Consider the following 13,370-nt stretch of genomic DNA (forward strand, 5'->3'; position numbering starts at 1 on the left):
AACTCGGCACAATACTAAGACATAAATGTATGAGATGTGAAGAAAAGAAAAATACCTTTAGATGGAAAAATTACAAACCTTTTACAGCTTCTACTTAGAATCTGAGAATATATGTGTATGACAGAACCTCATAAGTGCCATTACCTTCGACTTACAGCCATGAACCTCACATGTATTACTGATGACCGCATTCGTGTTGTTCTCTCCGTTTGTACAGTACAATTATTATTACTCTTATCGACATCTTCCTAAAAAGCACTCATTCCAGACTTCCAGAAACGCTCTCTACGCTTGAGATTTACTTCCTCCATTAACGACCAATAACAATCCATGTATATACGTTGGAGTTACAGCCATGAATCCCACACGACAATGAATCTGATGTAGGTAAGAACTACGAGCAATGCTCCCAAAAATAAAAATAAAAATCGTATCAACAAAGATAAGAATATAAAACCCTAATGCTAAATATGTAACAACGCTCAAGCAACAAACCCAGAAACCGTAAATGTCGAAGTTTAAAGATAAACGTTTTACCAAACAAAATCCCTTCAATGTAACGAATCTTTAAGAAATCATCTTCTTAACTGAATCGTGTGTTCTGATATTCAAGAAAAAAAATCATAAGGTTTTGAATGTCTGAGATGAACAACAAAATCTTGAAACCTGAAAAAATTTAAATTTTTTCTTCATGAAAATTTCAAATTTGGAGCTTCAATATCTTGAGCTGAGTGGGAAATTTTTCATTCTAGAAATTGGGGATATCTTCAATGAGCTGGGCAGAGCGTTTTTTCTCCCAAAAAAAATCATATTTGGACCTTGAACTTTTATGTTTTATTACTTGTTTTATGACCTTTAAAGTGCAGTGACTGAGTAAAGTGAAGTGAAAAAGTTAAGGTTTATCATTTATTAATGTTTATTTTTTTGGCCAATATAAATGGGAGGGAGTGTTAAAATATTGGAGGGAATATAAAATTTTATTGAAAATTTTAAAGGCAACACTTATAAGGTGTTGTTTTTTCAATTATAAAAATAGGACATTTTAGAAGTGTGGCCATATATGTAAATAAGTGTTGCCAATTATATCATATTGTAACAACACTTATAAAGTGTATCTTATACCATTAAAGAGTACACTTTCAAAGTGTTGCAAAAATTATTGTAGCTAAAAGTTAAAAATTTCAGCTACGCTTTAAAAGCGTTCCCAAAACTACTTTAGGCAACACTTTACAAGTGTAGTCAAGAATTAGTGTGGCCGTAGACCTAAAATGTTGTAGTGAGAGATGATGTACACAAGAAACGTTACTGACCTCAACCAAAACTCATACTTACTATATTTGGCATACAATTGATGTTTTTTAAGGGTTTGAAATACTACCCTCAAATGACCCATATGATCATCCTCATTCTTCAAATATACCAAGATATCGTCAATGAAGACAATGACAAATGAATCTAGGTAATCTCGAAATACTCTATTCATTTGGTCCATAAATGCTACCGAAGCATTAATGAGACCGAAAGACATGACCAAGAACTCATAATGCCCATAACTAGTTCGAAAGGCCATCTTTGGTGCATCCTCACCTCTTACCCTTTAGTTGGTTATACCCCGATCTCAAGTCAATTTTTGAAAAGTAACTCGCCCCTTGGAGTTGATCAAACAAGTCATCAATCCGAGGAAGATGGTACTTATTCGTAATTGTAATCTTGTTGAGTTGGCTGTAATAAATACACATTCTCAAGGACCCATTCTTCTTCTTCACAAACAAAACAGGAGCACCCTGCGGAGATATATTAGGACTTACAGAACCCTTAACTAGCAAACCTTGACTTGAGCCATCGACTCCTTCGACTCGGCCGGAGCCATCCAATAAGGAGGAATTTATATGGGATATTTATCCGGTAGAAAATCAATGCCAAAGTCAATTTCCCTCTCGTGAGGAATACCGTGAAGGTCATTAGGGAAGACCTCCGGAAAGTCACTCATTACGGGTACCGACCCGATGGGAGGAACTTCGAGCTCTAGATCTAGGAATCTTACTAAATGATAAAGACAACATTTTGAGATCATTTTGCATGCTTTTAGACAAGAAATAATACGACCTCTAGGAATAGAATTTCCCCCCTTCCACTCAACAACGGGTTCATTTGGGAAGTTAAACCTCACCACTCTTATCCTACAATCAATGGATTCAAAACATGCATGCAACCAATCCATACCCAATATAATATCAAAACAAAAAATATCGATTTCTACTAGATAAACATAAGAAACTTTATTGGGCAACATTATTGGACAATTTTTTATACACCCTTTATGCAATAACCGACTCACCCACCGGAGTAGATACTATAAAAGGTTCATGCAAATTATTAGGTAAAATATCAAACTTTTTAGCTATTAGAGGTGTAACAAATGATAAAGTAGTTCGGGGAACAAGTAAGGCATATATATAAAAAGAGAAAACTTTCTAACATACCGGTCACCACATTGTAGATGTCTCTTGCTCACTACAAAAGCGGAGAGCATAGAAACAGTTCTTCTTTGGAGCATCACTAGAACCACCTGCTTGAGTTTGGCCACTACCTTTGTCTTGACTCTTCAAGTTTGGACAATATCTCATCTTGTGACCACTCTTGCCACAAGTAAAAAAATTATACGTCCCCTTAAGGCAATCACCATAGCGCTTTTTACCACACTTTCCATAAGTTGGCTTCTCATTCGGTGAATTAGAACATTTTCCCTTCTCGAATTTAGGGTTAGACACCCTATCACAACTAGCTCTTGGGAATTTGGAAGGGACTTGATTAGAAACCCGCTTCTTAAATCTTGGCTTGCCTTGTATCTCAAGCCTATTCTTTGAAGATCCTCCGTCAAATGACCTTGCTCTCTTAGCATCTCTACTTTTTCACTTAGCCCTTGCCTCCTCAACCCTTCTTGCATACACTATAAGACGGGATCTAGGATCGGAGACCAAAGAAGGAGCATATTTGGACAACTTAATGAATTCCAAAGATTACTCATGGACACTCTTTCCTCCTGGACGAAAATTGATGAACTCCGTCACTTTATCATCCCTCATCTCCCTAGGGAAGAACCGATCTAGAAAATCCACCTTAAAGATCCCCCAAGTCACCGGACCACCCGTCAACGACCTATTATACCTCCATTGCACATACCAAGTTTTACCCACATCTTTGAGTTGGTATGTGACCAACTCGACCTTCTCACTTCAAGACACCCCCATAGAATATAGTATCTTGTAGACCTCATCGATTAATTCTTGGGGGTCTTCATAAGCCTTAGACCCATAATAAGTAGGAGGTTCATTCGACTGAAGTCCCTTAGACAGGAAGCCATAGTAGTGACTTGTTAATGAGGACGCGGAGCAATCTCCTGATTGGCTTGGGGCGTCATAGCTTGGGTTTGAAACGTCATGGCTTGTGCTTCAGTAGTCATGGCTTGGGCCATTTGATCAAGAATAGCCCCCATCTCAACATCCGTCATAGGTGGAGGTTTATCCAAAGCTTGCTCTACTTAGCATCTTCTTCAAGTGGAGGAACTTGGTCACCATGTGGAGGAGGTCCCGCATTAGCAATTTCCTCCTCAAGTCTTTGAGACACATTCCTTCGAGTTTTCATGCTTCCTATAATCACAACAATAGGATTAGATGCCAAAGCTCACCATAAGTATACTTTATTGGCATGATATAAGATTTTCAAGAAAGAGTGATTCCTAAGCATCATATAGGTTCCTACTCATAAGTGTGGCGCGCTTCACAATTATGAATATAAAACTAAATAGACGTGGTAGAGAGAGATACATAACTCAATGATATTTCAACCTTATGCTCTGATATCAAGTTTGTCACATCCGGGTTTACCCCCTAGACGCAACCGGCGTCGTCATCCTTTTTAAGGATTAAGACTAACCTCTTAGTTTCATGTCATTACATTCATAGGTTGAAAAATGCGGTAAAATTTGAAACTTTCATTATCACTACTTGGAGGTTTACATAGACCTCTACAAACAAATAATATATATTTTAATTGAGTATACATAGACCCTTTGTATAGGAAGATTACATATCCTTCTACTTTTATTGAACATACATATACATAAAATATAGAAATAGACTCAATGATTGTCTCAAATCACACCATCTAAACGAATATCATAATATAGGCATAGCCCCTACGTCAATCGAACAAGACCATGTGTAGGTCATACAAAAGTACAATAGTCAATTAAAAAGGAAAGGAATGAAAGAGTGAATAAGCTCATAATAAAATCCGTAAGCTAGAGTATGGCATTGCCCTCGAAAGTTGAGGACCTATCCCGTTAGGATGAAAAGAAGAACCCAAGCCTTTAACAACGTCGCCTTCCAAATTCTTCAATGACCAAAACCTAAAATATTTGGGAAAAGGGAAGAAAATGGGGTTAGTACTCCACATATACTAAGTATGAGATCTTATGCACATACACATGCAAAACATGCTAGAAAGGACTCTTTATCGAAATATGTCAAATCACCCCTTTAGGGGCCTAATGCAAAGTCAAGTAAGTCATCTAAACCAACCAAACATGCTTACTATCTCAAAAAGTATTACTTATCCTAACATACTTGAAACCATGATTTACTACAACCCTAACATCAAGGAATAATATCACAAGAATGAATAAGAGTCAAACATATCATAATAAGCAAGACAACTACTTTCAAGTCCCTATCAAGTAAACAAGTGCAATGACCAAGCAAAACCCCATAACCTTACTCAAGCAAGAATCCACAATGAGAAAACATGACCAATGTCCAACTTTACATATCATGGCATTTAGGTTTACATTTCATCATATATTAATATTACAACCAAAAGCATATTCATAAATGAACTAATAAACATATATTATCAACAACCTGCCATGGTCATCATATATACATCATATATTATCATAGCATAAACATATATAAGAACCTCTTTTTAAGACTCCCCTCAAGGCTAACTAGTGCAATGTCTCGGTAGAGTCCCATACCCTACCTAGACTAAGCTAGACCCCTTAGGTTATCCAAGTTAGAGTTCAAGTCCTTTAATTCGTTTTACATTTTGGGAACATCTTTCCCTAACCGAAATAGACCACGTGAGCTAGTGTAAAATCCGGTGCCATAAAACCCTATACCGAAAGAAGGCTGACGAGTTGCCAATGTAGTACCAAAACATGAAACATAGAAACTACATGGATCCACCAGCTAGTATTCATATGGGGGGAAGATAGTTCAAGAACTAGGACATATAGTTGGGACCCTTTTTATGCGCCATGCATTATAGTCTTCAATGTCAAGAGTAACATAGTGTTCCTACCTTTCCTATATGGGAAGGGACACTACTCAATCTAGTTCACTCGGTGCTAAGTGTCCCTTTTTGAAATGTCTTTAAGCCTTTAATTATCAATCATAGCTTAATTTAGGTCAGAGGGTCTACCCCTTGTATAATAACCATCATCAATATCTCAATAAGAATTGGATGAGTATAAGTCATTTCATCACAATTCATAAAGTGAGGTTAACACATAAGCATTTCACAGCATATCACATACACCTTAATCAACCTCATAACATAGTCAAGACATTTCAATTCAACACCATACCACCATATAATCCTAGTATAAGTCATACTCCAATGTAATATCATGACTTAACAACAATTAATAACAACTGAATAAAGATATAGATTATAAGACTTACCAAGTCTTTCTCATAGTCTACCATCAAGGTCTTACCATCAACCCATAACTCAATCAATTTTGGGGAGTAACATCATACAATGATAACCAATAAGGTAACAAGGCCAATGGCATCTCTATAACACAATTCAAATCTAAATCACAACTTGAGACAAGATACATAGGCTAATTTCACATAATAATTCATAATCTAAATCAGATCTCAAGAACTAGATTGATAGGCCTATAATTCATCTTAATGTTATCATAATAACACCATAGGATAGTAATCAAATCAACAACAAACTCAATTGAATGATCATAATACAATATAGGTCAAGATCACTTCCTAGGATTAGGGATAGAGGATCATATTCTTCAATTTAGACCAAACCATCAAGAATTACCGTAAAAAATTTGAATTTTATGTTAATCTACTCAATATAACCATAATAAATCATTAACAATTCAATCCATAATTTCAATTTCGTAATTTAATGAAAACCATAAGAAAACTTAACTTTTGATCTATTTTTAAGGAACCCTTTGAGGAAAGAGTCTCAAATGTGAATAGAACCCATACCTTAATGTTTGTCAACAATTTTATGGTGAATTCGTCCCTTTCCAACCCCCAAAATCTAATCATTAATAGTCTTCAATGGTGAGTTCATGTAGAGAGAGAAATAAGAGAGAAGGAAGAGAGTTTATTTGTGAGTTGTCTTTATGTTAATGAGGGTTGAGGGTATTTATACTGGGATTTAATCAAATTAATTAGTTTCTCTTTAATCCTCATCTAACCCTTAAAACACATAATTAGTTAAATAAATTGAATTAAAAACATGCAGCAACTTTAGACCCTCACAGAGGAGACCTTGCTTATGGGCCGTCTGTGAGTCGACGGACATCCCCCCTCCGTCCTGCACTCTGTCGTCTTTGTCATAGACTGTGCAGGTGAGGGGCTTCCTCCAATTTTCTAAATGTGGGACGACGGTGGAATGGACACCCTATCGATCCACACATGGATCGTAGCGTGCACCTCTACACTCCGTCGATGACTTCAGAGGCTGTACGGGTGAAGGGACCTTCTCCACCAGCCTAAGCGTGGGACAACGGTGGCATCCACTCCTCGTCGATCCACACATGGGCCGTCTTCTGTCCCGTTGATGCACACTGTCAGGCAGTGTTGTATAAAACTATAAGGGTCCCCCTCAAGGGCCCTTGATTGGTCCTTAGGGAGTCGTGCCCGGACGTTTCAACCATGAAACAACTCAAACACCTACTATATACATTTACACCAATTTTTGTACATTTTCGACTCTTAAAAGTTAGTCAAATAGGTTAAGGCACACTAACATCCCTTTGAACCAACTTCCCGGACATCATGAACGTTCTTGGACGTTTTTGTTCTTAAACCTAATAGTTGACCTATATTCATTAGAATTGGACTTAGAAACACTACTTAGACCATATGAAACCTATGTTAGGCTTTACAATGTGTCTTGGATTTTTAATTTGTTACAACTGTGGTGTATAAGGTGCAGTAGTTTGATGAATAATACCATATTCCAAACATATCTCTTCAAAAGGATATTCATATTCTCTACCCCTATCACTTAGAATCATTTTTATGTTTAGATTAAATTGGTTCTCCACTTCATTTTGCATTCCGTAAATGAACCAATTGCTTCATCCTTACTATTAATCAAATATACATAACAAAATCTAGTAAAATCATCAATAAAAATATTAAACTATTTTTTTCCACCACGAGATGGTGTCGACTTCATATCGCATATATATATGTGAATAAAGTCTAAAGCTTTAGAATTTCTTTCAACAAACTTATACGGATGTTTAATAAAATTACTTTCCACACAAATTTCGCATTTTTATTTATTGCATTTAAAATCAGGCAATACTTCTAGAGTAACAAATTTTCGCAAGGCTTTGTAATTTACATGTCCCAAACGGGGATGCCATAAATCATTTGACTCCAATAAGTAAACAGAAGCAGAATTTTTATTAATATTGTTAACAACCATTACATTTGGTTTGAAAAGACCCTCATTGAGGTAGCCCTTTCCTATGAATATTTCATTCTTGCTTAATACAACTTTATCACTAACTAGGACACACTTAAACCCGTTCTTAACGAGTAGTGGTGCAGAAACTAAATTCTTCCTAGTAATAGGGACATGCAGAACACTGTTCAAAGTCAACAGGTTGCCGGATGTCAGTTTCAACATTACTTTCCAAGTTCCTGCATTCCTTGTTGTTGCTGTGTTTCCAATGAAAAAATCTCATCTTACTTAGTAGGAGTGTACGTTACAAAGTCTTCTTTCGTAGAGCAAATATGTTGAGTGGCACCTGAGTCGAGAAACCACTCCTTGAGATTTCTAACTAAGATACACTCCGAGATCATTGCACACAAGTCATCTACATCTTTCATCTTTTCCATGATGTTTTCTTGACTTTTTTCTTTGTCTTTTTCTTTGTCCTTTCATTGAGAACGACAATAAGAAGACCTATGAACAGCCTTTCCACAATTGTAACAGTTGCCTTTGAATTTCTTCTTTGCCTGTTTTGATTTCTGCCCGTTGGACTTCTTTCTCTTTTTGTCTTTGGTAGGAGCTTCTTCAACAATATTAACTCCAATAATTGTTGACCTCTAATGACACTTCTTTTTGGCGTTTTTGTTATCTTCCTCAATCTTGAGCCGAATGACAAGATCTTCAAGATTCATTTCTTCACGCTTGTGCTTTAGATAATTCTTGAAATTGTTCCACGAAGGAGGAAATTTCTCGATCACTGCAGCCACTTGAAAAGCTTCATTTCTTCAGCAATTAGATCATGTAGAATAAGTTGATGTTCGTGCACTTGTGATCCAACAGATTTTACTATCTACCATTTTATAGTATAAAAACTTTGCGACCACAAACTTTTTCAAGAATGCATCTTCTGTCTTATAGACATTGTATAAGTCATCCTCTAAACCACTCAAAATGTAGCCTTTACATATAAAGTATGTCTGTTTCCATGCTTCAATTATCATGATTTTTTCTCTTTCTCGCATATCAGAAGAAGGCACTGGAGTTTCTTCACTGGTAAATTTTTGCAGACCAAGAGTAGTAAGCAAGAAAAATACTCGGTGCTTCCATTCTCTAAAATTCACAACTATGAATTTATCGGTTTTTGTGATTGTGGTAAAAGTGTTCTGGTTAGTGCAGCAATAGCCACTGTTAAACCATTGTTTTCCTTTTTTGATAAAAAAAAATCGATACAGTCTTAATTAGAAATAAATTATAATTGCAGACTAAAGAAGTATAAAAACACGAAGATTTTTGTCTCCACCAGAAACATAAATTAAAAAATAATAATTTCCTTAAGATTGTTGCCAAATTACAGATTTTAATAAATTGTTTAAAAACACGAAGTAACTAAAATTTACAGAAGTTGTAAGAAAGATGAATAGAAATTTAATTTACAAAAAATCTGTAAACGTACCAGAATGTGAATAAGGTTTTAAGAATAAAATATCAAGTTTACTAAACTCACTGTGTCCCCTTAATGAAATTATTCAACTCTAGTATCCGAGGTTTGATTTTGAATCTAACCTCCCAAGGTAAAAATGATCTCAATCACCAGAGTATAGATACCAAAAACTCTGGTGTCAGCTAACCAATCAATAGTAGGAAAATACACGAAGAAAATTTTTGTGTAGAAGAAGAAGAAGAAACTCAGAAAATTCGTTTGGAAATATTCTGAAGAATGAATGGTATTTATAGGCAAGAAAAACAAGTTTCGAAAGTTTGCAACCTTTTTGGATTCCACACGACCATTAATTAAAGTTTACGACCTTTCAAATGGTACTGACTATTCCTAAAAGTTGAAACCGTTCAGAACACTCATGGCGGGAATTTTAAATGAAATGGTAAAGTTTAAATAAAATGGGTCACGCGCAGATCCGAGTCAGGTCCGGTTAATCAACTAAAAATTGAAATGTTTCAGTTAATGTAAACTAATTAATTGAAAACATTTTTAGCCACTTAATTTAATCAATTAAATAAATAATTAATAATTAAAATAAACTTTGTCCAAAAATAATCTCTCGCTCGCTCATTTGCCGAAGCCGAAGCCAGAGCCGAGCGAGCGACGATGACGACGGCGCGAGGGGGTCCCTCTGTCTAACCGTCTTAACAATTAATAAGAGTGTCTGTATATTTAAACTCTCCTATTTTTCTTTCCACCACCGATGAGGGACAAATGCCTTTTCATTAAAGCATAAGAAGACTTTTCAAGTTCCCAACTATTCAAGTTATCAGCTTTTCAAGTTGCTCTCTTTCCCTCTATTTCCCATCAATTCTTGCAACATACCCAACATGAAGTTATATGTATGTTGTGAGGACGAAATATTCAAACACTATGAATAGCCTTACGTACTTGGAAGAATAAACATGTTGAAAAAGTTTGAAGAAGAACTTGATTGAATGATTTGCAACCCTACCTTTTCTCTTCATTGTGGTTTTCTTGGAGTTAAAGGCTGGAGAATCTTTACTTGGATTGAAAACTTTAGGATTCTTAGTATCACGCCCCGAGCTACCCCCTAGACGCGGATACGGAACCTCGGACCACAAGTGATCCCAACCTAACCCTGCTGGCGTGATCATGAGCATACAAAAGATAATTAACTGTTGCGGAAGATAAATCATACTTAAAATTAAAAGATGGGGAATACCCATATTCTATTACTGAGATATTTGTAAACAATGAGTTTAATACAAAAGAAATATTAACTTAATACTTATCTTAATCTAACTATGTCTAAAAATAGCCTCTAAACTAGACTAGAAATATTGGGACAAGCCCCAGCTAAATCTAGCAAAAACTGAAACTAAATGACTTACGACTGAAATGAAACTCATGAATGTTGTCCTCAGAGAATGAGTACTCACAACTGAATCTGCTGAACTGGAAATCGGGAAATCAATCTATGCGTGATCTAGATGCTGTGAACTTGAACCTACATCACGAGAAGATGTAGTGCACGTATGCATCAGTACTTGAAAAGTACTGAGCATGTAGGATAGAGTAAAGCTTAAATAAAACATAATTGAACAATCACAAAAACAAGTATAATAATCTGAACGTAATGTGCTGATTTTTGAGCTAACTGGATGCAATGACCAATTTATAACATGTTGAAACTGAATACTGACTATACTAATAAATGGTCAATGTAGAGAGTCTTACTGAACTGTGGGAGCTACTAATAACCGATAATAAAACCACATGAGCTAAATGTGGCGTCCGATGTATACGCCCCATCAAGAGGACCCAATATACCCTGCCAAATGTATAAAGGCATGCTGGCGTGATCACTAAATTGATTGCCCACAGAGGGGACTTACAATCTACTTGGCTAGTAGTTCTTGTACTATTGGGTACACTAAACCCTAGTCCAACTCTTTATTATTATACTCCCAATGAATTCTGTAAATTAACTGATTATATTTGAATTTCTGTAAATACTGGATAGCTCGAAACTGAACAAGCAAACTGAGAATGCAACAATTAATCAGGTAATTATGCATTTATAACTGAGGCATGTATATCTAAAGTGTCTGAAATATATGACCTTGCATGTGCTATTCAAGAACTAAAGAAATACAAAGCTAGGGTTCTGAAATTCATGCGATAATTTGAGTAATAACATGATAATCTGTTTTGGAACATATATTTAATAAATTCATGAAGTTATATCAAAGTTCTAGAAACCCTAGGTTTAATCATGATAAGAGAATCAAGAACTGACTTAATGTAAGGACCCGACGGGTGAAAGGAACCTACTAGTGAAATCCCACATACCTGGTGACGAAATCCACGGAAAAATGCTTATGTTTCGGGGCTGGAACTGCCGGAGCTTGTGGCGTTCTTGAACTAGGGTTCTTGAGCTTTTTTCTCTTCTCTTGCTTCTAATTTTCTATGTTTTGAATAAATGATTTGATTTGGATATGTTTTAGTTATGTTTATAGGCTTAAACTAACTAAAATATGATGATTTAGGGTCAAAACGACGTAACTTAGGATTTAAACGAGTGGGAAGGTAAGAAATACCCCTGGGAAGGTTGCTGTCGGGCCTCACGACAGCCAGGACTGACGGTCCGTCGTGCGCCCGACGCCCCGTCGTTGCGTCCGTCGTGACTGCTTGTTCGACAGTCCTTTACTAAAATGGTCATAAATTTTTACTCGGAGGTCGGATATTAGCATGGTCGGTGGTTATGGAAATATAATTCAATTATCTATCTGTGGGTAGGTCATGGGAGAGCTAATTCATTTTGTGCTAAGAAATATGATCATTTTAAGTTTAGTCAACTGCATTTTCCCTTAACTGGCTGCAAATTTTCCAACTACGGACTGTAGATCCACCTACGAACCATGTTGGTCATCCATAGATCTTGTCAGAGAGTGGTTGAAGGCAGTCTTGATCAACGGTCATGAACTACGGACTGTCGTTTGACCTACGGACCGTAAGTCCGTCCGTCGTCCAAGACATAACCAATTTTCTAGGCTGAAATTTTTGGAAGTTTCTGATTTCATCAACGGTTGTGCAGCACGGATCGTGGTTCACGCTACGGTCCGTCGATGCCACCGTTGGTAGTACCTGCAGATTTGTATGAAAAACTAATTTTTGATTTGTTTTGGCTACGGGATTTACATTATCTCCCCCTTGGGAACATTTGTCCTCGAATGAAGACTAAACTAGCTGAAATAGAGGGAGAGAGATGCAAACCACACTACTAAAAACTGAGAACTGAGTTCTGACTGAATTGAGTTCGGAGTACATGCAAATACGCTAAAATGAAGGAAAAAGGTAAGGATACTTGGCTTTCATGGCTGCTTCTGCTTCCCAAGTAGCTCCCTCTACGGACTGACTCCTCTACAAAACCTTGACTGAAGAGACTTCGTTGTTTCTCAACCTTCTAACCTCACGGTCAAGAATCTCAGCTTGTACATCCTCATAAGAAAGACTATCTTTAGCCGCCACACTCTCTAATGGCATTATGGAGGCTGGGTCACCCACACACTTCTTCAAGAGTGAGATGTGGAAGACCGGATGCACTGTTGCTAATTTTGCTGGCAACTCTAACTCATCTGCCACCTTGCCAATCCTTTTCAAGATCTTGTGAGGGCCTACATATCTATGACTGAGCTTCCCTTTCTTTCAAAATCTCATTACCCCATTCATATGTGAGACCTTCAGAAAAACCCAATCAGCAACTTGGAACTCTAGTTCCCTTCTCCTTACATCTGCATAAGATTTCTGACGACTTTGGGCTGTCTTAAGTCTATCTCTAATGAGTTGCACTTTCTCTATAGCATACAAGACTTAATCTGGCCCTATCAAAGCTGCTTCACCTACTTCAAACCAACCAACAAGAGATCTACATCTATGCCCATATAAAGCCTCATAAGAAGCAATCTGAATTCTGGAATGGTAGTTATTATTGTAGGCAAACTCAATAAGAGGAAGGTGATCATCCCAACTACCTTTGAAATCGATCACACAAGCTCCAAGATATCCCTAAGGTCTGAATGGTACGCTCTGCCTGTCCATCCTTCTGTGGATGAAATGTTGTACCAAGGTT

This window comes from Solanum pennellii, chromosome 10 (genome assembly GCF_001406875.1).
Source record: "Solanum pennellii chromosome 10, SPENNV200".
Taxonomy (NCBI): Eukaryota; Viridiplantae; Streptophyta; class Magnoliopsida; order Solanales; family Solanaceae; genus Solanum; species Solanum pennellii.